A 7760-nucleotide genomic window follows, 5' to 3' on the forward strand; every position below is an offset into this window, starting at 1 on the left:
AGAGTAATCTAATGACTATAAGGTAAACCTATTTTTTCCCAGTGCTGGGGATTGATCCCCTGGTCCTCATGTATTCTAGGCAAGTTCTGTGCCATTGAGTTATATTCCAAACCCTAGTTTAACGTTTTCTATGCTTTGCAAAGCATATCTGGGACTCAAGCATATTCAAGTCCCCCAGACATATACTGATGGTCAAGGGAAGGATGGGCTTGGAGGACAAAGACTACAGTCAAGAATTTGCTAATGTGAGCTGCTCTGTCGAGCAGGAGGGTAACAGAAAGGAAAATGCTACCCAAGAGCCTACCAAGCAAGAGGAAAAATGTTAGTATCAGAATGAAATGGGGTTTATAAGATTCATTGCTATTCCAAGCAGAAAGCCTGTTCCCTTTATAATAACTTCCAGGCCATCTGGTCTACTTCCCCACTGCAGAGTACAGATTTCCCCCTCCTTCCTGAATACTCATGAGGATGTTAGTTTTCAAGAATCTGTCCTTCCATCTTCCTTTAGCTGCCATGTTTAATCCGCATCAACTCTCTATACACTCACACCACCTCCACTGTCAGTCACTCATCAATGTTTGTTCTATCACAACCAATCCAACACTCACAATCAGCAGCAGAATCAGCCCTCAGCTCAAGTCCCAGTCTGAACATTTTCTAGCCAGATGACATGTGTGATCGTTCTTGCAGAAGCTCAGTTTTTCCAGCTGTAAAATGGGGATAATCAATAGTAGCTTTCTTAGTGGTATACAGGAGAACAGAAAAAGAGTACTTAGCCCAATGCCTGGCAGAGAGTAAGTATTCAATACATGGTGACTGTTATTCAATACTGTCAACTGTTAGCACTCTGACCACTGAAGCAATTTGAAATTTCATATTAAGTCTCAGAGCACTGAAATGGGTCACCCAAGGTCAATCAGGCAAGTGGGATGGGGAGTGTTCTCAGATTTCCTGATTTTGGAGTTGTTTCTTTAAAACGATGTCATTGTCCAGTGACCTAGAAGTCGGTGTGTCGGATGACATCCAACTATCACAGCTGGTGATTTAATAAGTACTTTCACATGTCAGGAACTATGCAGGCATACGCACTTATATTAGGTCAGTATAAGAAGGTCACCTCATTGCTTTGGGTAAGCAAAAAAAAAAAAAACCCTCTGGATCTGCTGCTTATGCTGCCCCAAATGATAGCAATAAGTATTGTTCATATTTGTTTAATGATGTAGATAAAAGTGTGCCCAATGTCCAGGTTCCTTAGTTCTGACTTTGGAAGTGTGTGTGTGTGTGTGTGTGTGTGTGTGTGTGTGTGTGTGTGTGTTTTAATTGGGAAAAAGAGGCAGAGGGATCCTGAAGACTAGGGAGCTTAGGAAGTAACATGGAGACGAGTTAAGGACACAGCTAGACAGACAATGGAGGTTGTACATGTGCTAAATACAGATGCATGATCCTCCCTGGGACTAACTCTCAGAGTATTGGAAGGTGCTATGCAAGCTGCTAAGGGGGGAAAGCAGTCAATATTCCTACCCAGCTGGAGAGACTAAGAACCACAATGATGACTGGCCTGCCGAGATACCCCAATGGTGCAACAGCTGTGCTTTAATCTTGGGAGGTAATCAACAGCTATCTAACTGGACTTCAAGCCTGCGTAAGAGGAAGGAAGCCATGCTAGGTGGTGCAAACTAACCAAATACTCATGGCTAGAGAGGTCACAGGCCCTAGAGCAGAATCTACCTCCGCCAGTTTCCTAAGCCAGTATAATTTTTAATAGTAAGCTAAATGCTTACTATTAAAAATCTGTAGGTATAACTACAGATAAGTGTAGCTCTTGCCCCCCCCCCCCATCAAAGAAACTCCTTTCTGAAACAGATGAAGACTATTATGGAGACCCACAACTGTCAGGAGTAGAGAATAAATGGCTGAGAAGGTCCCCATCCCCAGTTGATACATCTACAACACAACCCCTAGACCTGAGTGTCAGAGGAAACCACTGAACAGGGTTTAAAAAGATTTTAAGAGCTGGAGTACCAAGATGTCTGCTCCAGATATGACAGGGAGGCTGCGCCCAGGAAATCTCAGCAACAAAGTTGCCTCTGCAAGACCTGGAAGATGGCAGCACCAGTTGGCATACAACATGGGTGGAGGAAATTTCATAAGATCCCACCCACAGGCAATCATCGGCTGCTGAGAGAGGAAGAATCGGTTTTCTTTAGGGATGAGCCCTATGATTTATCCAAACCTAAGTGGTCAGCCCTAACTACATCTACCATGAGCAAAACTACATAGACTCCGTGTGTGTGCGTGTGTATGCGTATATGTGTGTGTATATGTATGTGTGTGTATGTGTGTGTGCGTGCGTGTGTTTGCGTGTGTGTGTATGTGTGTATGTGTATGTGTGTGCGTGTGTGCGTGTGTGTGTATGTGTATGTGTGTGTGTATGTGTATGTGTGTGCGTGTGTATGTGCGTGTATATGTGTATGTGTGTGTGCGCGTGTGTCTGCGTGCGTGCGTGTACACATATGCACATGCGTGCGTGTGTGGAAGGTTCAGGGTAGAACCCTCTCTCTGTAGCCCTCTGTCTTTTGGCTGGCATCTCTAGACTTGTGGCTGCTATCAAGGCCCTACTGAAACTTCTCTTATGAAGATGGACCAGTCTAGAAGCTCGTGTGGCAGAGGTGCCTCCTAAAAACTGAAACAGTGAATGGACAGACCTGCTAGAAGCCATCTATCATTTGAGCCCACCTGCTAAAGCAGTCTGCAGTGGATGATCCAATATGTCCCAAATGCGGGACCTCGGGAGAGAAGAGGTGTGACAGAGATGCTCTGACTTACTAAGTCCCCTTACCAATTAGATCTTCTAATACTACTTGGCCAGTGATTGCCAAGATTCCAGAGGAAAGAGCAGTGTCAAGGCCCAATTTCTGCCCTAGAGCCCAGACCTACAGACTGTTTGCTATAATATTAATGTTGCTGATCTTCTACAACACCGGCCATGATAGACAGAAGCTCTCGAAGTCCCCGGAAGCCATCAGAGGAAAAGAAAGGGAGGGCTCCAGAAGTTCAGAGATGCAAATGGCAATGGCTGTGTCCCCGGACTAGACCACTCCCAATCCCATCACAAAACTGTCAGCACTGGAAAGGGATAGAAAGCTTCCTTTGACAACCATTCTCTGAAGGAGCCGAGGGCCAGCATCACTCTACAACTTCAACACCACTAATCTTACAGGTAGAGGAACTGATGTCAACATGAACCTTAGGCAGAACCTCTGCTTGGAGGCAGGCAGGAGCCCACCTCTGGAGCCTAATTCATGTGAGCAAAAAGAAGCAACCGGGCTCTCCACATTAGCCAGAGAATTAGCAACTCACTGACCCAGCCTCAGTTTCATGGTGAATATGGGTGCCACGGGAAGAAGCCACTTCACTTCCATAAATGGCAGCAGCATGGAGCATCCCATAGCTTGATATGAGGCAGATGTAATTTTTTTCCCAGTTCCAGTTGGTCTGGAACTCTATATGCAAACCAGGCTGCCTGTACCTCCTAAGGGCTAGGATTAGGCACTTGTCAACCATGCTTGAACCAAACCTACAGCACCCAAACCCCCTTCTAGCATCTTGGAAAAGTTTAACCAAGAATGATAAGACCAGAGATTCTAAACCTTCTCTAATCCCAGAAAAGGAATGTTAGTATAGACCAACCATCCCGGGGTGGTGAGTGACTTGAAGACCAGGACCAAAGCATGCAGCTTCTGTCTCCTTCCCCTCAAACTCGCTTACACTCTACTGTTCAAAAACAGACTGGTTTCCAAAAGGCAGGGAGGGAAGAAGCAGAAAATATGGCCCGTTTCAGATGATCTTAATCCCTTTCTGGATTCCCTCCTTGGCCAGGTTTGAACAAAAGGAGCTGAGGGTGCCAGGGCAGAAATTATTCACACTTTAAAAGGAATGTTCTTGAATTAAAAAACAAAACCGAACCAAACACCCACTAAAACCCAAACCACCTTGTTTGTAATTAGGGGGTAGAGAGAGTGGAGAGAAGGGGGGGTTAAAGGGCGCAAATTTGAGAGCAGTTGAGTGAGCAAAGGGAGGGCTAGCTATCCTTTTCCTCCCTCAAGGACAGCCAGATCTGATACGGCTGCTGCTGCTAAACCAAGCTACCTCACTTTACTGCTCTTAGCCAGCTCTCACTCTCTCTCTCTGTGATACCAGAGGCCCCCACATCATCAGAGACCCTTTGCAGAGCTTCCAGGGAGACTGCCACTAACACCCTGGTTTGTCATCTCCTTTGGAGAGCTCGGAGATGTCCCATCAGCAGCGGCAGACAGAAAATACACCCACTGCCTGTGTACTATAGCAACTTTTCTGATAAAAACGACACTTTTAAAACTAACACTGGCCTTTCCCTATCGCAAAAGCTGTAATTTAGCCCTTCCCTGTAAAACGACACTTTCCCCCTTTTGAAACAATCCGCAAACTGGAGTCAACTGAAACAAATGCAGTGTAAGACTCACTAACTCTTCTGAGATCTTTCAGTCGAGAACTCCAGGCTCTTGAATCAATTTATAAATGTAGGAGATCAAGTCCCACTGCTTTCAAGAGAGCCCACACTCTTACCTCACAGACTGTGTCTGAAGAACAGTCAGTCCCTAGAAAAGCCTTCTTGTACCCTTTCCGCTGGAGAGGTCAGGCCACTGTGCACTATCCTCAGCTTGTGAACCAACAGCTTGGGATAAACCCAACAGGGACTGAGCCATAACCAACTGAGCTAGCCCATGGAGGACCTCCACAGAAGTAGTGCTGCCTGTGTTGACTGAGATAGCCACCTGAGCTAACCTGAGCCACTTTAGTTTCCAGGAGCACAGCTGGAACACTCAGCCACTTCCTTCTCTCCTGTGATCCCTTACAAGTCCTGGAATCTCCCTTGATCCTATCTTGGAGTGGCCAGAAGCAAGACTAAATGGACTAATCCTTTCTCTCCAAAGACCAGCGTTCCGTCACCCCAGTGCCTGTTTGTTTCAGAGCCCAAAGTCTCAGAAAGGGTAAAGAAGGCTCATCTCGAGCCCACCCCTCACGTCTCTAAACCTAGTTCTCCATGTTAGACACATCCTTGGTCCAGCCAAATGTGTCATTAGCTCCTTCACAGAGATGTAAAAGGGTCACCCAGGAGTACAGAGCCTACCGTGCCGCCAGTCTCTGGTCAGATCATACACAGAAGCAAGTGTAGCTCTACCCTGCAACCAGGTAAATGACAGGAGCTTCTGGATGGCTGCGCTGCCAAAGGACAAGAGCCAATGGTCATCCACATGCCATCTGCAAGCTGAAGGAACCTGGTGCCCGGAGACACAGATTGGGAATTGGGGTCTTGGAACCTGGCCCATTTGTCTTCTAGAGAGAAAGACCCCATACCATTTGACCCCTCTCTTTGACCCCTCTTACTATTACAGAGAGAGAGAGTGAGAGAGAGAGAGAGAGAGAGAGAGAGAGAGAGAGAGAGAGAGAGAGAAGCTTAGGCTTCTGAGGATCCCAGTGTGATGACCATTTGTTATTGGGGTGCAGAGAACACTCAACAGTGGGTAGGCAGAACCCCAAGGTTACACTGGTATGCAGCTTCCAAGGGTCCTTCAGTGAGCATCTAACCAGGTTTGGAACAACCTGACACCACAAACCCTGTGCCCGAAGAGATCATACACCCCACCTCCGAAGAAACCCCAGGAAAGAAAGGAGAAATGGTGAGGGAAAGAGGAGAAACGGGTCAGTTTCTGACTGGTCATAGAAAGAGAGAAAAGAAGACAGCTGGGAAAGACGCCAATACCTCCCTAGCCTTGCCCGAAATAGAGCTACATGGCTCCCCATCTCAGCCCTCCAGAGATGGAGAATGCAGATGAAGAACCAGCAGCCAGGGGCTGGGCACTGACCTAGGCACCCACCAGAAGAAAGAATGCGAAGGTGTGCAGCCCACCATCACCCAGTTCCTTCATGGCCACGGAAGAGAAGGCAATAGGTCATTTTGACGGGGATCCTTCCCCAACCCGCAAAGTCAGGAGGGTCCTTGGTTCCCATTCCCAAGACCTGGCTCTCCAGCTTCCATCCAGTCTGGCGCCCCCCTCTGTCCTATGCAGAGGGCCTCGGGGTGCACTCCACTAGGTTAGGGAGGAGGTGTCAACCTTCAGAGGACTCAGATCCTCAGTCGAATCTTTCACCCTCGCCTCAACCCCGCACCCCTTTGTTTCAGGCGAGGAAAGTTGCCAATGTGCACCCATTTCGCCAACACGCCCCCCTGTGCGCCCATCCCCCGCAGGGAATCCAAGCTCAGACACAGCATCTAATCTGCAGCTCGCTCTCCAGCCCCAGCAGTCGCTCCGAAACCGAAAGCAAAGAGGAAGCAGGATCTGGTAGTGTCCCCGCACGGGGTCTCCGGGTCTTCCCCATCACCGCCCCATCACCCGCGCCCCCGCGCACCGCGCTGCCCGCCCCGCGCAGACACCTCTCTCCGCGGCCGAAAGGCCTCTCTGCGGGCATCTTAGGCACCTACCGGTGCGGGGCCGGGGACGAGGGTAGGGCAAGGCAAGGCAGGGTCGGGCGGCCGTCTGCCCAACGCAGGTGCGGCCAGGAGCGCGGTCTCACCGGCTGGCTCCGGCTCCTCCTCCCGCGCCGGGACTCGGGGCGCTCTCCTGCGCCGCCTGCTCCCTGCCCCCACGCCCGGCGCTCGGGCTCCCCCCGCGCCGAGTGACCGGACAAGCCTCCCCCACGCCACCCGCCCGCAACTATTCCCGCATCGAGTGTCCGCGGCCGCCTGGGCGGCGCGGGGCCCGGGGAGCTGCAGCCGCTGCTGCCCCACGGAACCCAGCCCCAGGCGGCGGCGGCGGCACTCACCCATAGTACGGATGCGGTGCAAACTGCACATGCTCGCTTCTGACAGGCGCTCTGCCCCCGGCCCTGTTTAACTCCTTCAGCGCCCGCGTGTCCGCTGGGCCGGCTGCCCCCGCCAACCCAGAGGACTCCCGCCACTCATCCTCAGCCTGCGGTCAGCCCTGCCAGGACTCCGCCTGCAGCCCCTGCGGCTCAGGTGGCTGCTATAAGGATTCCGTGGCCCTCCCTGCCATTCATGTGTGGAGTAAGGGTCACCTCCGGATTGTAGGAATTGAAGGGAACAGGTTACAGAACATTCACTGTGGGTATTATGAAGGTTCAGGCTACCAGAGATCCACACTTCACATGGTGTTGCATACCCGCTGTGTGCCCTCAATATGTTTCACACAAGTTAATCATTGAAGCAGGAAGCAGGCAGACCAGGTCGGTTTATTTGCTTTTTGTTTTGTTTTGTTTTTTTAATCATCATCTTCACTACCACTACCACCACCACCACCACCACCACCACCACCACCACCACCACCACCACCACTACCACCACCACCATCAACAACATCATCGTCATCATATTCATTATTGTTATTATTCTCATTTCTAAGATGGAGAAACCGAGGCCCGTGAAAAACTAGCATTTGCCTCAATCAAGGCCTGGGCCACCCAGGTTCGCAATTTGGTTTGTAAAGAGTAAATGAAATATGTTCTTTCAGAGGTCTTCTTGGGAGTTGCAAAACGATGGACGTCACAGTAAAAACAATAAAAGAACAGGAGCAAAAACCCTTGGCAATTTAGAATTCAGCAACCGGGAAATCAGCTCAATGTCCCCGAGTTCTGATCGGCTGCTCAACTGCTTGTGGATCCTGCAGGAAACAGGAATGAAATTTCCCTCTCAGGCATCAACC

General features: G+C 49.7%; 1 protein-coding gene across 6 annotated transcripts in view; it reads right to left on the reverse strand.

The window, feature by feature from the left end:
- Tmem229b (transmembrane protein 229B) overlaps window positions 1-7168 on the reverse strand; it is a 43144-nt gene extending 35976 nt beyond the window's left edge. Inside the window, exon 1 of one of the 6 annotated variants that reach the window (XM_017594316.2) lies at window positions 6865-7168. The gene's annotated coding sequence lies outside the window, so the exon portion shown is untranslated. The other 5 variants (XM_017594325.3, XM_017594319.3, XM_017594313.3 and 2 more) reach the window with 5 other exon arrangements.
- Window positions 7169-7760: the final 592 nt, after the last annotated feature.

This window comes from Rattus norvegicus, chromosome 6, assembly GCF_036323735.1.
Source record: "Rattus norvegicus strain BN/NHsdMcwi chromosome 6, GRCr8, whole genome shotgun sequence".
NCBI classification, from domain to species: Eukaryota; Metazoa; Chordata; class Mammalia; order Rodentia; family Muridae; genus Rattus; species Rattus norvegicus.